An 18,742-nucleotide genomic window follows, 5' to 3' on the forward strand; every position below is an offset into this window, starting at 1 on the left:
TTGACACAGCCTGACAGTACACCTCTACAACAGCATGCCACAGCAACTACAACAGCAGGGCATGCTGTTCCATTGACACAGCCTGATGGTACAGCTGTACAACAGCATGCCACAGCAACTACAACAGCAGGGCATGCTGTTCCATTGACACAGCCTGATGGTACAGCTGTACAACAGCATACCACAGCAACTACAACAGCAGGGTATGCTGTTCCATTGACGCAGCCTGATGGTACACCTCTACAACAGCATACCATAGCAACTAGAGCAGCAGGGTATGCTATTCCATTGACACAGCCTGACAGTACACCTCTACAACAGCATACCACAGCAACTACAACAGCAGGGTATGCTGTGCTGTCGACACAGCCTGACAGTACACCTCTACAACAGCATGTCACAGCAACTACAACAGCAGGGTATGCTATTCCATTGACACAGCCTGATGGTACACCTCTACAACAGTATACCACAGCAACTACAACAGCAGGGTATGCTATTCCATTGACACAGTCTGACAGTACACCTCTACAACAGCATGCCACATCAACTACAACAGCAGGGTATGCTGTTCCATTGACACAGCCTGATGGTACACCTCTGCAACAGCATGCCACAGCAACTACAACAGCAGGGTATGCTATTCCATTGACACAGCCTGATGGTACAGCTGTACAACAGCATGACACAGCAACTACAACAGCAGGGCATGCTGTTCCATTGACACAGCCTGATGGTGCAGCTGTACAACAGCATGCCACAGTCACAATAACAGCAGGGTATGCTGTGCTGTCGACACAGCCTGACAGTACACCTCTACAACAGCATGTCACAGCAACTACAGCAGCAGGGTATGCTATTCCATTGACACAGCCTGATGGTACAGCTGAACAACACTATACAACAGCATCTTCACAGCACGCTGTTCCATTCACACAGCTTGGCAGCAGAGCAGTACAGCAGGATACCACAGTAACAACAGCGGCAGCAGCAGCATCTCGGCACGCTGTTCCATTCACAGAGTCAAACGTTCCGGCTACAGGCCAGTTCACCGCCGTAGCAGCGACAGCAGAGGCACTTGCCATCTCTCGAACAGCTGGACAACACAGTACCCCGCGAACAACAACAGCAACAACAGCAACAGCAGCGTACGGGCACTGTGCCTCAACAGCAGATGCACAACAGCACACCGCATCGGGGCAAGCCGTCCCACCGACAACAATGACATCTGCGGATCACAGGGCCGAACCCGCGGCAGCTGCGGCGCAAGCTGTCTCGCGGACAGCTGCGGTGCGGCAGGAGAGCACAGCAGCAGCAGCAGCATCAACGGCACGCCCTGTCCCAACAGCGACGCCCGCCAGTGGGGCCGTCCGTCAGAGTGCCGGAGAAACAACAGCGCGCGCATCGGCCGGTGCCAGCGTGCGGCGGGCTCCTACGGTGACGACGGCATCGGGGTACGCTGTTCCGCCGCTGACAGCTGCACAGCAGCAGCAGCCTTCCCCAGTGACAGCTACACAGCAGCCTACCCCAGTGACAGCAACGACGCGGAGTGCAGTTTCACTGCAACAGCCCAATAGCGCAGCTGTGCAACAGCGTGCTACGTCGGCAGCAGCATCGGGACGTGCTGTTCCACCACTGCCAGCTGTCCAGCCATCGACACCACGGACAGCGGCAACGTGGAATGCGCTGCCACAACCACAGGTCAATAGCACGGCCGGCCAGCATGTTGAGCCTGCGACGACGGCATCAGGGTACGCTGTACCACCACGAACAGCCGTTCAGCAATCGACGCCACGGACAGCAGCAACGATGGGACGCGCCGTCTCGGTGAGTGGACCTCACGGCGGCATTGCAAGAGAGGGCATTGCACCCGCAGCGGCATCCGGCGAGGCTGTCGCAGCGACAGCTGTTGTACAACGGCGCGCCGCAGAAACGGCACCGTGGCACGCTGTTCCGTTGACGCAGCTTCACGGAGGAGCCACAACAGGACAGCATGCCCAATCGGCAACAGCATCAGGGTACCATCTGCCACCGACGGAGCTTTGCGGAGCAGCTGTTCAACAGCGCGCCACATTAACAACATCGGGGCATGCTGTCCCGCCACTAAGAGCTGTACAACAATCTTTTCGACTGACAACAGCATCAGGACATGCTGTCCCACCGCTAACAGCTGTCCCACAGACAGCTGCTGCTGCTGCTGCTGCAACAGTAGCCACGGGGCGTTGCTTTCCACTAGCGCAGCTCAACGCAGCCGATGGACAGCAGCAGCCTGCCACAGCACCCGGGCACGCTGTCCCTCCGACACAGCGGGGAGTCGAAAGCAGCGTGCGCCACCACACGGCCGGCCCGGAGCCATCTCGGGGGGCCGGCTGTTCCGTCTGTCGGGCTCCTCTGGAGGAGAAGGAGGGCGGCACTGCGGGTGGCACTGCGGGTGGCACTGCGGGTGGCACTGCGGGTGGCACGGCGGGTGGCACTGCGGGTGGCACTGCGGGTGGCACTGCGGGTGGCACTGCGGGTGGCACTGCGGGTGGCACTGTGGGTGGCACGGCGGGTGGCACGGCGGGTGGCACGGTGGGTGGCACGGTGGGTGGCACGGCGGGTGGCACGGCGGGTGGCACTGCGGGTGGCACTGCGGGTGGCACTGCGGGTGGCACTGTGGGTGGCACGGCGGGTGGCACTGCGGGTGGCACGGTGGGTGGCACGGCGGGTGGCACTGCGGGTGGCACTGCGGGTGGCACTGTGGGTGGCACGGCGGGTGGCACTGCGGGTGGCACTGCGGGTGGCACGGTGGGTGGCACGGCGGGTGGCACGGCGGGTGGCACTGCGGGTGGCACTGCGGGTGGCACTGCGGGTGGCACTGCGGGTGGCACGGCGGGTGGCACTGCGGGTGGCACAGCGGGTGGCATGGCTGGTGGCACGGCGGGTGGCACTGCGGGTGGCACAGTGGGCTGTGCGGGGGGGTGCGGGGCGGCTGTCTGCGCTCGCTGCTTCTCGCACGGCCGCACCGGAGCGGCCCAGGTGAGAGAGCAGGTGACTGGGCATGGTGTGTATGGGGGGGGGTTAGAAGGGAATGATCGATCGTATAGAGGATGGTGCCAGTAACGTGGGGGGTGGAGTAGGGGTTGCTGCAGGGGTTCACGGTTTTGGCAGGTGAGAAAAACAACGCCCCCAAATTACTCAATTGGGATTACACAGGTACACAACAAGACAAAGATCCCCCGTAGAGCCTCGACAGACTGTTGGGGTAAGTGCTGTTAGCGAGCAGCGCCTATGAAGGCCGGCACGGCACACGAGGGGGTGGGTGGCCAGTACCACGCCCGGCCGCCTTTGTCTCCCCAGTGGCGATGCTTACACATCGCACCAGGTACTCATTTGAGGCTGAGTCGACCTAGGGGAGGCCCAGTACCGGTTTTGATAATAATCGTCACTGGTGTTGGCCGTGAGCGGGAATCGAACTCGGCTCGCCGGGTCCGTAGCGCTAACTGCTACACTACAAATATCAATGCCCGCCATTCGCCACTATGTGATGGTGCTGTTACCACGGCGCCTGTGTCAGGCCAGGTGCACTTTGAGGCCACACAGAGACACACAGAGCAACAACGTCGGCCCCTATTGTGAACCTACCACACGCCGTGCATGTGAAACAGCAGCAGCAGCAGCAGCGCCTTCCTTCGTGCGTGATTACTCCGTAGACGCAGTCGCCGAGTGTCAATCGGATGCGCTTCTGCGACCGTCTGGAACGCTCTTCCTTCCGATATTAGGAAGCCACTGGAGCTATGCACTTTTAAATCGTCATCTAGATTGGCAAACTCACTTCTTTGAAGCCGATTAGCGCAGTAGACTGCATACGGTGCGAAAAGTTCAGCATTCATACATAGACTCACACAGAGATCCATAGACTTACACAGAGATCCATAGACTCACGCAGAGACCCATAGCCTCACACAGAGTTCCATAGACTCGTGCAGAGACCCATAGACTCACTTAGAGACCCATAGACTCCCACAGAGATCCATTTCTTTACAACTCATTCTTGATTTGAAGCTTTCATGACTGCAGGAATCCATGCTCGTTGGTTCTTTCAGTAAAGTCACGTAGGTAGAAAAATAATAATAATCACTTCAGCAGTTTTTTCTTGCTGTGGTTGTCCCACCTGATGACGATTGCTTGTGTTGCGATCGAAACGTCGTGATCTATTACTTTTCTACCTACGTGACTTTACAACTGCCTTTGTGTTTAGTTTGTTGTCCTTCCCCTGCACCACCGATTAGCATGGGTGGCTACATACAATGTGAAAGAAGTTCAACATACACACATAGAATCGAGGTTGCGTGGTCAAAGCGTCTCGCGTGCTTTCGTTTGTCAGTCGGAGTGGCTTTGCGCCAGCTGCCAGACCGCAAGACATGAGGCCCGGCCACCGCACGGCTACGGGAGACTTGGAGCACAAGGAGTTGGAGGAGGTGTCCAGGAGGAGGTAGTGGTGGTGGTGGAGGCAGCGGCGGCGGCGCAGGAGCAAGGAGGATGGCAGACACGCGAGCGGCACGGCACGGCAGATTTGGCCTCAAACCACGGGCTGAGCCACCAGAGTCACCGATTGACGAACCACGACGACCAGGAAGCAGTCGCGTCCCATCACTACCACCATCAACGACAACAACATCAACAGCACCATCAACATCAACAACACCCTCCTGCCCTGACTCCTCACCTCCGCCACGAGGAATCGTGGCAGAATCACGGAGGTGCGCGCTTCATTGGCCGGGAGAGGGAGGAGGTCGTGGCCCAGGGGGAGACACAGATCCCACGCTCGGATTCCCTCTACTTCAGCCTGAGGGGCGAGCGGGCGGCTGTGGACGATCATCATCATCATCAGCAGCAGCAGCAGCAGCAGCGTCAGCCCACCACGTGCTTCATTCCCATGGTGAGACACGGCTGTGAGCCACCCCGAGTCCAGAGAATGGGCTCCAGGAGACCGGGTCTCAGGACTGGAGTTCAGAGACTGGGCTCCAGGAGACCGGGTTTCAGGTTCAGAGTCCAGAAACTCGGCTCCAGGAGACCGGGTCTCAGGATCAGAGTGCAGACACTCGGCTCCAGGACACCGGGTCTCAGGATCAGAGTCCAGAGTCAGGGCTCCAGGAGACCGGGTCTCAGGATCAGAGTCCAGACACTCGGCTCCAGGAGACCGGGTCTCAGGTTCAGAGTCCAGAGACTCGGCTCCAGGAGACTGGGTCTCAGGTTCAGAGTCCAGAGACTGGGCTCCAGGTGACCGGGTCTCAGGTTCAGAGTCCAGACACTTGGCTCCAGGAGACTGGGTCTCAGGTTCAGAGTCCAGACACTCGGCTCCAGGAGACTGGGTCTCAGGTTCAGAGTCCAGAAACTGGGCTCCAGGAGACCGGGTCTCAGGTTCAGAGTCCAAAGACTCGGCTCCAGGAGACCGGGTCTCAGGTTCAGAGTCTAGAGACTCGGCTCCGGGAGACCGGGTCTCAGGTTCAGAGTCCAAAGACTGGGCTCCAGGAGACCGGGTCTCAGGATCAGAGTCCAGAGACTGGGCTCCAGGAGACCGGGTCTCAGGTTCAGAGTCCAGAGACTGGGCTCCAGGAGACCGGGTCTCAGGTTCAGAGTCCAGAGACTGGGCTCCAGGAGACCGGGTCTCAGGTTCAGAGTCCAAAGACTCGGCTCCAGGAGACCGGATCTCAGGTTCAGAGTCCAGAGACTGGGCTCCGGGAGACCGGGTCTCAGGTTCAGAGTCCAGAGACTGGGCTCCAGGAGACCGGATCTCAGGATCAGAGGCTAGAAACTGGGCTCCAGGAGACCGGGTCTCAGGTTCAGAGTCCAGAGACTCGGCTCCAGGAGACCGGGTCTCAGGTTCAGAGTCCAGAGACTGGGCTCCAGGAGACTGGGTCTCAGGATCAGAGTCCAGAGACTCAGCTCCAGGAGACCGGGTCTCAGGATCAGAGTCCAGAGACTGGGCTCCAGGAAACTGGGTCTCAGGTTCAGAGTCCAGAGACTGGGCTCCAGGAGACTGGGTCTCAGGTTCAGAATCCAGAGACTGGGCTCCAGGAGACCGGGTCTCTGGTTCAGAGTCCAGAGACTGGGCTCCAGGAGACCGGGTCTCAGGTTCAGAGTCCAGAGACTCGGCTCCGGGAGACCGGGTCTCAGGTTCAGAGTCCAGAGACTCGGCTCCGGGAGACCGGGTCTCAGGTTCAGAGTCCAGAGACTCGGCTCCGGGAGACCGGGTCTCAGGTTCAGAGTCCAGAGACTCGGCTCTAGGAGTCCGGGTCTCAGGTTCAGAGTCCAAAGGCTGGGCTCCAGGAGACTGGGTCTCAGGATGGGAGATGTTGTTGTTGTCGTTATTCTTGTTGTCGTAGTTGTCGTTGTTGTCATGATTGTTGTTTTGCCAATGCCACCAGGACGGGGGGCATTCATGCCGTCACAGCAGCCCTCCGGCCGTAGCTCGCGGCCGCGACCGGTTGGAGTCCCTCGCCAGGCCGGAGCTGCCGCAGCCGTACTTCTCTGCGACGCAAACCTCCGACCCGCCGCTCTGCATGCCGTGCCGCACCACCCACGACGACAAACCAGCGGCCGGGGTGGCGGCGGCGGCGCCGGACGTGCCGCCTCCCCGGCCCCACGAGCCGGCCGGAGACACCACGCCAGAGACGCCCGTGGCCACCGGGCCGGTCGCACGGCGGCCAATGCCGCCATGTGGCGCCGGGGAAGGGGCGGTCGCCCGGGCAGGGCGGCCGCCCGGAGTGGCACCACCGAGGTACACGGACCAGAGCGTCTCCGACACCATCACAGGCCGCTCGCCCGCGATGGTTTTTCCCCAAGGGAGGCCGCCCGTGGGTTTGTCACGACCTTCTCAGATCGCAGATCATCATCAACATCATCATCAACACAACCATCTTCTACTCGGTCATCACGTAGAGGTCACCATCTCGCAACCTTCACGCTTTCCGCCGAGGGGCCAGGTTACCACGGCCTGCAGTGGCGGCAGCGCCGGTCACGTTGCTCGTGACCACTCGCGCCAGCTCGGGTTCGCCCGAGGGGCCGGTTCCTCCACCGTGGTGATGGACGGCTCACGAGCCGCAGAGTCTCCGGCCGCTTGGCCCAACGTCCGCATGCCAACACCGCTTCCCGACGGGCCGAGCGAGCCGCCAGGCCTCGAGTCGCCCCCCTGGCGCCCGTGCCCAGATCCGGAGTCAGGGGCGGCGAGTTGGACGCTGGATTTGGCGGAGCGGCACCGCTCGGCGTCGGCGTCCGGCGCCAACTCCGCTCACGCCGGCGGTCGAGACCCCTGCACGGCAAGCGAGAGGTCGACCGAGAGGTCAACTGAAAGGTCGTACGCTGCCAGAGTTTGCTCCGTGATGGTGGAGCGCTCGGACTCCCCTCTCAGCCTGGTGACTGCCGCGAGCCACTCCAGGCTGGCACACGCCGCCGCTGCCGCCGCCGTCGCCACCGCAGAGGAGGAGGGGGAGGAGAAGCGGCGCTCGACTTGTGAAACGGTCATCATCTCCATCGACCCCGAGCTGCTGACGCTGGGGACGAGCGAGGCATCGCAGCCACAGCAGCAGCTTGACGACGACGCTGTGAATTACACCATGCCCAAGGCAGCAGCAGTAGCAGCATCAGCAGCAGCAGCAGCAGCAACAACAGCAGCATCAGTAGCAGAGGCGGGGGTGCCAGAGACTGTCGCCCGGCGGGACAAGTCTGAGGGCGCCGTGAATCTGTCCACCGGCGAGGGCCGACGGAGGGCCTCACCGGCCCTGTCATCGTCGTCGTCCACCGGCGGGGGAATGGATCTGAGAGCTGTGGCCACGACGAGGCCGGCGAGGCCACCGGGCTCAGCGCCGGACGATGCGTCCGGCAAGCCGAGCCGGGAGCCCCTCGGCATCGCCGCCGACCCGGCCATCGTGAACCTCACGACGGGGCCGTCTTCGCTCGCCGGGCCTTGCGGCGATGACGGCCGCCACCGCCCGGCCGTGCCGCACCTCACGGCGCTCAACCTTGCCCGCGAGTCGACCCGAATCTTCCGCTCCGACCTCGGCGACCAAGCGGCGGCGGCGGCGGCAGCGACGGCCGCGGCGACGGCGGCCGGGGCGCGAGTGCCGCCGCTCGGCGCGCTCGTCGACCTGAGCCGGCCCAGGCCCTGCCAGGCGGTGCCGGCCGTGCGCAGGGACCGGCGGCGGGCGGCGGAGGCGTCGGCTCGGCCCGTCGACCTGACGGCCGCGAAGGCCCCGGGCGGCCGGAGTGGGCTCGGCCCCCGCGAGGCCGTACCCTGCGTCGTCATCGCGGCGGAGGCGCTGGGGCCTCCGCTGTGGCCGTGCTGTTGGCGGAGCGCCGGAGATCGGCCGTGGGCCCCGTACGCTCCGGCGGCGGCCCCCGCCGACGTCAAGGCCGTAGATTTGACGGCGGGCCGGTGGCTGGCAGGTTAGTGGGGTGGTGGCCTCGCTCGCCTGCATTTTGCTGCGGGGCCTTGAGGTCGGTGCTCTCCAACCTCTCTGGACCGCTGTGGTCCCTCACACACTGAGCTGCGGGCCACCCCTGCACCACCCACACACCACACTTGCATCACCCATGCACCACCCATGCACCACCCATGCATCACCCATGCATCACCCATGCACCACCCATGCACCACCCACACACCACACTTGCATCACCCATGCACCACCCATGCACCACCCATGCACCACCCATGCATCACCCATGCACCACCCATGCACCACCCATGCACCACCCATGCACCACCCATGCACCACCCATGCACCACCCATGCACCACCAATGCATCACCCATGCACCACCCATGCACCACCCATGCACCACCCATGCACCACCCATGCACCACCCCTACATCACCCATGCACCACCTATGCACCAATGGCAATTATTTTTTCAAAATGAAAAAGCAGAACGGTATTATTATTATCATCTTCTTCCTCGTATTCCTCTCCTTCCTTTCCTCCTCGCATATGGACCAATAACAGCAGCTTAAAAGATGCGATGTTAGACGTCTTATCCACCCAATTGTCCATTCACAAGCGGAGCGCATCTCGTCCCGTTCCTTTTATGGAGCGAAGACAGCAGGGGCAGCAGCAGTGGCAGCAGCAGAAGCGGCGGAGTGTTTTCACGATGCGGCCGGTGGTCTGGGATATCACGGCCGCGCAACTCGAATCTTCGTCGCGCCGTTTTGTGCGTCGGCTGGCCGCTGCGCATTGGCCCCACCACGAACAGTTTGCGCCGCGCGCGCCACTACCACCACCGCCGCCGCCAGCGGTGCCACGCAGGTTTGGCAACCGCTGGTACTCCTGGCAAAACCGGCGCGGTCACGGTCGGGACTCGCAAGCAACCCGTTTGCTCAGCGGTCGTGGGCCCTGGCAAGGCGCGCGTGCTCTCGCTTGTTTGCTGTGGAGTTCATCTTCTTGGTTCTTTCGGTAAAGTCACGTAGAAGGGAAATAATAAAATAATAAAAATAAAACATAATAAAATAATTCTCACGACGTTTCGGCCACAACGCAAGCAGCCGTCCTCAGGTGAAGACTAGGTCTGTCGGGGAGACAGACAGACAGCATCTCCCCGACAGACCTGGTCTTCACCTGAGGACGGCTGCTTGTGTTGTGGGCGAAACGTCGTGAGAATTGTATTGTATTATGTTTTATTTTTATTATTTTATTACTTCCCTTCTACGTGACTTTACCGAAAGAACCAAGAAGATGAATCCCTGCAGTCACGGAAGCTTTATATCGAAACACAACCGCCCTGTTCGCGGTTGTGGTAAAGCAGCAACATCTAGCCACTGTGCCCTGCTGCCCAGATCAGCCGCCGCACGTGCCCCCCAATTGACCCTGCGAGTGTTTAAACATCTCGCGGGCTCACGGTCTGGCCAATGGTCCCCCTGGCTTTCAGTGCATGCTCGTGAGAGTTGAAGACAGCATCGTGCCGTAACAATGTGCCACCCCCAAACTGGCTGTGAGAATGTAATCGCTACGTGGTGTAGTTGTTTTTTTTCCTTCATCCCCCCCCCCCACTCATCAGATGAGTAAATTTTGACCGGAAATAAATCAGTCGACCACTGAACCTGTTCCTTTTTCTTTCTCTTTGTCTTGCATCCACCTGGATCTGAATCGCGGGCGTTATCACTTTGGTGCATAATGGAGTTTTTTTTGGGTTTAGATCGCGTGAATATGAATGTGTCAGTAAACCCACCACCAGCACTACCCGACACAGTCAATTAGTCAGGTTGTGTCTCGTAAACAAAACGTGGCCAATTCGTTGCGAGTACAGCACCACCGGTTGTGTGTTGGAGAGTAAAACCCACGTCAACATTTACAATTGGAGAAGCCGTGATGTTTCGCCGGTAATGACAACAGGAGCAGCAGCAGCAGTCAGCATCATCAGGAGACAGCCACAGAGCTGTGGTAGAAATCGTCCTGTTTCGGTCTTAAATAGACGAGGGGGGGGGGGGGATAAATGTGATGTCATCACTTGTGAGCCAATCAGGTGCAAAGACCAGAGGAGGGGGGGAGGGGCTTAATGCAGTTATATTAATTATTATGTCTAATAATAACCTCCATTATTGATATATAAATTACAATGGATATCCTTGATCAGACCCGACTGCAGAGTTAGGTGGGTCATAAAAACCTTGACTTATCAGCGTATGACTTTTTTTATTTTATTTGAGGACGTGAGTTTCTGACCGACCAGGTTTGGAGGGGAAGTCAAAGGCCCCCACCTAATGTTGTCAGGGTTTAGGATTGGCGTTCATCGATCCATGTTGGGTGACCAAAAGCGCTGGCAGCCTTCTCCAAGTTTCTGAGAAGATCTTGAAAAAGTAGGCCTCGGCATAGAAACTAAAAACTAAACTACCAAACGATATTTTTTTTATTTTACCAGGTAAGGCCCCACTGAACGAAGTAGCTTACCACGTGGAAATGTATAGCAGCCGCCATCTACTCTAAGCGCGTGTTTCTAAATGTGGAGGGGGATAAAACCTGAGGTCCCGGATAAATAATCTACGTGAACATGGGGAGGGAGAACATGCAAACTCCAAACATACAACAGGCATCAGGGTCGGGATCGAACCCACGACGTCCTGTAGACCAGGCGAGGTAGTTAACATCTCGCCGCCATAGGTCCAGCGCCCGGAGCAGACTTTGGCTTTTCAGCTGATCTGGCATCAAGGTGGGTCAAGGCGTTTTTTTTGCGTTCGATCTGCCCATCCATCCGTAACGTGGGAGCGGGTTGGCGAGGGAGGATTTTAACTGGCACCAAGATGATACGAGCCTGCGTTATGAAGTTGTGCCACTGACGGGGGGGGGGGCTCGGGCCATTCAAAAACTATTTGAATTGAGCGAAGGGGTTACCGAACCTTTGGAGGCCCTACCGGAGCAAAGGAGGACTTTGCAAATGAGTAAACGCGCTTTTGGCCCTGGAGCCGAGTTGGTGTTGTGTAGCCATGCAGGTGAGAGATCAACGACCGACCGAATAAATGAACAACCGAACGAACGACCGAAGGAATAAACGACCGGACGAATGAACAAGCGAGCGACCGCCCGAATGAATGAATAACGACCGAACGAACATCGTGGAGCACGTCCACTAGTCAAACACCCCCCCCCGGCGAGATGTCCCCCCCCCCACCGTCTTGTCACCTGCCTCTCTCTTCCTTCCGCAGGTGGCCGCTGCTCTGCGTGGGCGACCTGCTGCCCGATTAGCGCGCGGCCCGCCAGCAGACGCGCCGCCAGCGCCCCCGTGGCGGCCGTGCTGCCCATACACGGCCCCCCGCGGCGGCCGCACAACATCGACCGCCCGTCGGTGCGGCCGCAAAATATCGGCCGGCCGTCAGTGCGGCCGCCGCTACAGCCACGCGTCGCGCCAATGATTTCGTGCGGCGTCTCCACTTGATAACTCATTTTGTGTGTTTGTTTTGCCAGGTGTAAGGGCACAACCTGAGCTACGTGTGGCTCTTTTTCGGAAGCGACCTGGAGGGAGGGGGGGGCTATCGCATATGATCGCGGCTGATGATCATCATCATCGTCGTCGTCAGCATCATGTGGAAATGTAAAGCGGCCAAATAATCTAAGCGCGTGTTGATTCCACGGGGAGAACACGCAAACTCCAAATATACAACAGGTGTCAGGGTCGGGATCGAACCCATGACCTCCGCAACGCGAGGCGAGGTAGATTCTAAAAACAACCGGAGGATTAAGCCACTTCGTTAGGCTATCATTTGTGATAGCAAGGTCGCTTCTGAAAAAAAGAGCTACACAGTGCAGTAGGTCTTACAATAAAACGTAAGTTCATAGTTTTATCAGCTTCGTTTCTATACTCTAGTTACCAGCGGGTCCGGCATGCGACGTTGTTGTTGTTCCCGCGGCTCACGCGGTCGCTGTAATCAAATCCGCGTGCACGTTTTAAGTGTTGATCTGGATGACGCGTCACCAGCCACGATCTATCCACCGTTGCAAAGCATTATGACCATTCGCGCATTAAATACTGCCCTGCTGTAAGCATTGTAAAAGTCGGGCTCACATTGGCACGTGGTTAATACCCCTGGCCTAAAGTTGGTTAAACGTTCCATGTTTACCTAGGCTGCCCCCTCTCCCCCGCAAAACCTTGAATGTACGTACGTTGCAACTTCTTTCACACCGTACGTAGCCAACCATGGTAATCGGAGGTGCGGGGGGGGACAACAAACTAAACACAAGAAGCAGTTCTAAAGAAATGAGTTCGTCAATCCAGATGATGATTTAAAAGTGCATAGCTCCAGCGGCTTCCTGATATCAGAAGGAAGAGCGTTCCAGACGGCCGCGGAAGCGCATCTGAAAGCACCGTCTTTGTTTGACGGTTAGCCAGAAGCCGCTGCTGCTGCTGCGAGGATGACCCCAGAGTTCGCGTGATGATGGTTTATGCTCCTTGAGATCGGCAGCAAGGCATCGCGGTTCATTTGCGGCAAGCACTTTGCGCGTGCCGGGCTTAACGCCAGTGCCGTGGCGAAGACAAATCTCAGACGACGGGTGGACACAGAGCAAGGTACAAAAACAAACAGATAAATACTTTACTGGTTTGCAATGATCGGTCGCGACCAGTCGCGCGATACATCTCCGTGACCGAGTGGCGGGCTCCGTAACACAGCGAACGCGTTCGGCAACCCAGCGTGGACGAGCTGCTCAGCTGGGCTCTCGACATCTCTCGCTCTCTCATTCTCGCTCTCTCATTCTCGCTCTCATTCTCGCGCACTCGCTCGCACGCGCAAACCCGAACGCTCATGAGCCCCAGCTACACACGCACTCCCGCGCACGCCAGGCAGACAAAGACCAGCGCCACCATCACCGGCAACGCGTTTACTGCGGGGCGACTCGGGTTGGAACGGCGACGCTACGACGTCGAATCGCAAGCGCGCTCTGCCGTCGATTGCATCCTCGTGGCGCATGGCAATCAAGAAGGCGCTGCTGAGTCTCACTGGGTGAGTAAGAGAGATGGAGGTGGTGATGCGATGCGTATTTTTTTACCGGAATTAATTTACGGGTACATTTTTTTCCTTCTCAAAATTGGACCCCGATTGTGGGCACACGTGGCCTCCTCTCTTTCGAAACGTCACGTTGGGCGTCTTTTGACGTCCAACGTGACGCGAACGGGCGTGCGGTAGGGGTCACGGTGAATGCACCCGCACGCGGAATTGACCAGGTTGGTCCACAGGGCCTCCGTCGCATGCTTCTGCAATAAGCCTCACCCCCGAAAATCAGAGCGGCCAATGAGCAGCTTTGTTGCAAACTCTGTATTGAGCGGCGGTTGGTCTACTACCTTTGGGCAGCCACGTGACCTCTCCACCTGTGGTTCTGATTGGAAGCTGCTCGTTTCGCGTGCCAATGTGAAATCTGGCGACGTTTGAAGTGTGGATTTCGAGGTCATGAAGCCCTTCAGTAGCGTCTGCCGGTGGTCGTACTCGATTTGAAAATGTGGGGTTTACCCTCCAAAACACCGGTGTGCTGTACTAGTAACGAATTGGCATGTTTTGTTTACGTGACAAACCTTGCTAATTGGCTGCATCGAGTGGTGGCGGGTTCAGCGACACGTTTATATTTACTCTATCTAACCCAAAAACCTCTTGTGGCTTGGTTGGGTCGTCAGTGATGTTTCCGGTGAGGCGGCGGCGCGCACAGGCGGGGGTTTGGCACCACCGCAGTGACACTGGAGCCTGACAATCCCATTTGTCAACTCGAGGGGGTGGCCAGCAGCTATCGGATTGGTCCAGATTTGGGCAACTTTAGACTTAAAACAAATTTTAAATTACAAAACAAAATGGCCACAGCAACCATTGCTGCCGCCATTGCCCTAACATTGCACTTTAGCATATCATGGCCTTAGATCTCACCCAGGCTGCGTCCAAAGGGCAGCGCGCAGCGCTGCAGAGCGCATTGTTTTTGTCTCTTGAACGATCCTGTGAGCAGCATCCCAGAGCGCACCGTCGTACAACAGCAGCCAAGGGTCCGCGGCAGAGGTCGCAAACGGGTTTTGATTCCTTACCTGTACCCGGCCGCACCAGGGTCGCAAACAGGGTACGGGTATCGGGTACCTGATTGCGACCTCTGGGATGAAGCCATGTTGCAGGCACGGGTGGGTTGATTCTAGGAACTTGAATTGTGAGAAGAGACAAGACGTTGGGAAATGAGTGACACAGTTACTCACCAGTGACTCACGGCCTACCCGTACCCGGCCGCACCAGGGTCGCAAACGGGTACCCATACCCGTACCCGGCCGGGTACGGGTAGCCGGGTATCGGGTAGGGTACGGGTATCGGGTACCCGGTTGCGACCTCTGGTCCGCGGAGCCGCCTCCGAATGAGCGTCGTTTTTAGGTGGGCCGAGTCACAACCCAGCCAATGGGAGGAGGCGATTGGCCTGGGCTCGCGGACGGGGGGGGGGGGGGTGCGCGAGCGCTCATTGGCCGAGCGTGCGCGTGACGTCACAACGCAGCGGCTCGTTAAAGAGCGCCGCGTGGCAGCGCCAACGCAAGGGCGCCCTGCCCACCGACCGCAACCCCCCCCCCCCCCCCCCTTTGTTCGCGTTCCCTTAACAGCTCTGCTTCAGTAGGTGCCATTAACGAGCGGAATATTTTTTTTACAAATAAGAGCCTTGTGTATATATAAAAAAAAATATATATATAAAATACTAGACCTGGGATAAACGGTCACAATTTGGGGGCGGGACGTGGAGGCGCCATTTCATTCAAGAAGCGATTCTTTTGCGTTCACTTTTCACCGTCTCGTTTGTCAGCGTTTCCCATTTCGTCCCGCCCCGTTTTGTGCGAGCGTCAGTTCGCCCCGGTTTGAAGGGTCAAAGGGGACGGCACAGAGCAGCGGCGTTCCCTTGGACGCCTCCGCTACTCCACCGTCCCTCCCTCACACCCCGACCGTTCCGATGCCCTGCTGCGTTCTAGCCACGAAACGGGGACGTCACCCGTGGGAGCTGTCCCTGTGCGGCACTGGGTGCTCGCAGCAACGGGCCTGTAAATACATGGGCATTAGGAGAGGGTGGGGGTGGGGGGCAGGGGGTCGACGCTGCGAAGTAATTTGCGAGAAATGTATCAACCGTGGCAAAATTGGTGTAAACGTAAGGCTGTGGTATAATTTGCATCGATGGGAATCTATTCTAAACTAATAAAAAAAATATATTTTAACACATAGGTATTTTGCAGAAGCCAAATGAGAGCTCAACGAAGTGGCTTATCATCATCATGTGGAAATGTATAATGTATGCCAAATAAATTGATTATAAATGTGGAGGGAAAAACCGGAGGACCCGAAGAAAAATCCACACTAACCACAGGGAAAGAGAGAATCTCCAAATATACAGCAGGCGTCGGGATCGAACCCACGACCTCCTGTGTACCAGGCGAGGCAGTTAACATCTCCTAGCCAACGAGACGCTAACTACAATTCGGTGCACATATCGAGAGCGTAAGAATCGGACTTCGAGAAAAATAATTTGCGCCGTTACTTAAATCAAACGTCAGCCGCCCCCCCCCCATTCAACCGCCCAACCCTCACGTGGTGAAGATGGGAGTCACAGGACGGAGTGATGACGTAGGAGGGAGATGTGAGAGGGGTGATGATGGTGGATGGGTGGGTGGGGTGGGATTAAGTGCTTCATGTCAACGATAGTGCTGCCACGTCGCGCGGGCTTGATAATAATTACAACAGCGGCGACGACGACGACAATAATAATTATACACGTATTATAATAACAATAAGGTTCTACGGAATGTGTACGAGGAATGTTCATCGCTACGTGGATTTGCTCTTGTCTGGAGCTGCTTTACCCCCATGGCGGAGTGGAATGTCAGACGGCAAGTAGGGGAGAAGAGGTGGCCAACGGGAAGGAGAGTGTCCGTGTGCGTGTGCTCGCTAACAGCATTTGCCCCCAACGGTCTATTAAGGCTATACGGGCGATCTTTGTTTTGTGCGTGTAAGGAGCGGTGGAGCAGCGGTTAGCTCACTGCGCTACGAACCCGGCTACCCGAGTTCGATTCGCGCTGACGGCCAACACCGGTCATGATTATCTGAACCGGTTCTGGGCCTCCCCTAGGTCGACTCGGCCTTTAAATGAGCGGGCGCTGTGGCGTTGGCCACACCATCCCCTCGTGCGCCGTGCCCGGCCCTAACAGATGCTGCTCGCTAAGAGGCACTTGGACCAAATAAGTCTGTTCAAGACTACACGGGGGATCTTTGTCTTTGTGTTGTATCTGCGAGTGAGCTCGTGTACCTGCGCGTGCGTATATCTGCGCGTGCGTGTGTGTGCGCTGCCAGCAGTAGCGTGATGCAGTGGTTCACACGCACAGCGCCACAAACCCAGCAAAACGGGGTTCGATTCCCAGCCAGGGTTCGATTCCTAGCCAGGGTCTGACATCCAGCCAGGGTCCGACATCCAGCCAGGGTTCGTTACCCATCCAGGGTTCGTTACCCATCCAGGGTTCGTTACCCATCCAGGGTTCGTTACCCATCCAGGGTTCGTGACCCATCCAGGGTTCGTGACCCATCCAGGGTTCGTGACCCATCCAGGGTTCGTGATCCATCCAGGGTTCGTGACCCATCCAGGGTTCGTGACCCATCCAGGGTTCGTGACCCATCCAGGGTTCGTGATCCATCCAGGGTTCGTTACCCATCCAGGGTTTGATACCCATCCAGGGTTCGTGACCCATCCAGGGTTCGTGACCCATCCAGGGTTTGATACCCATCCAGGGGTTGATACCGAGCCCGTGGCGGCCTAAACCGGTGCTCGTGGCTCTGCAATTCGGCCGGGCGGCGGCCGGGGTGGTGGGGTAGGGGGTGGTGGGGTAGGGGGTGGTGGGGTAGGGGTTGGTGGGGTAGGGGGTGGTGGGGTAGGGGGGTGGTGGGTTGGTGGGGTAGGGGTTGGTGGGGTAGGGGGTGGTGGGGTAGGGGTTGGTGGGGTAGGGGGTGGTGGGGTGGGGGGTGGTGGGTTGGTGGGGTAGGGGGGTGGTGGGGTAGGGGTTGGTGGGGTAGGGGGGTGGTGGGGTGGGGGGTGGTGGGTTGGTGGGGTAGGGGGTGGTGGGTAGGGGTTGGTGGGGTAGGGGTTGGTGGGGTAGGGGGTGGTGGGGTAGGGGGGGTGGGGTGGGGTAGGGGTTGGTGGGGTGGGGGGTGGTGGGGTGGGGGGTGGTGGGTTGGTGGGGTAGGGGGTGGTGGGGTAGGGGTTGGTGGGGTGGGGGTGGTGGGGTGGGGGGGTGGTGGGTTGGTGGGGTAGGGGTTGGTGGGGTAGGGGGTGGTGGGGTAGGGGTTGGTGGGGTAAGGGGTGGTGGGGTGGGGGGTGGTGGGTTGGTGGGGTAGGGGGTGGTGGGGTGGGGGGTGGTGGGTTGGTGGGTAGGGGTTGGTGGGGTAGGGGTTGGTGGGGTAGGGGGTGGTGGGGTAGGGGTTGGTGGGGTAGGGGGTGGTGGGGTAGGGGGTGGTGGGTAGGGGTTGGTGGGGTAGGGGTTGGTGGGGTAGGGGGTGGTGGGGTAGGGGTTGGTGGGGTAGGGGTTGGTGGGGTAGGGGGTTGTGGGGTAGGGGTTGGTGGGGTAGGGGGTGGTGGGGTAGGGGGTGGTGGGGTAGGGGGTGGTGGGTAGGGGTTGGTGGGGTAGGGGGTGGTGGGGTAGGGGGTGGTGGGGTAGGGGGTGGTGGGGTAGGGGCTGGTGGGGTAGGGGGTGGTGGGGTAGGGGGTGATGGGGTAGGGGGGTGGTGGGGTAGGGGGTGATGGGGTAGGGGGTGGTGGGGTGGGGGGTGGTGGGGTAGGGGGTGGTGGGGTGGGGGGGTGGTGGGGTAGGGGGTGGTGGGGGTAGGGGGTGGTGGGGTAGGGGGTGGTGGGGTAGGGGGTGGTGGGGTAGGGGCTGGTGGGGTAGGGGGTGGTGGGGTAGGGGGGTGATGGGGGTAGGGGGTGGTGGGGTAGGGGGTGGTGGGGTGGGGGGGTGGTGGGGTGGGGGGGTGGTGGGTTGGTGGGGTGGGGGGTGGTGGGTTGGTGGGTAGGGGGGTGGTGGGGTGGGGGGTGGTGGGGTGGGGGGTGGTGGGGTGGTGGGGTAGGGGGGTGGTGGGGTAGGGGGTGGTGGGGTAGGGGGTGGTGGGGGTAGGGGGTGGTGGGGTAGGGGGTGGTAGGGTAGGGGGGTGGTGGGGTGGGGGGTGGTGGGGTGGGGGGGTGGTGGGGTGGTGGGGTAGGGGGGTGGTGGGGTAGGGGGTGGTGGGGGTAGGGGGTGGT

This window comes from Lampetra planeri, chromosome 63 (assembly GCF_965212315.1).
Source record: "Lampetra planeri chromosome 63, kcLamPlan1.2.h2, whole genome shotgun sequence".
Lineage (NCBI taxonomy): Eukaryota > Metazoa > Chordata > Hyperoartia > Petromyzontiformes > Petromyzontidae > Lampetra > Lampetra planeri.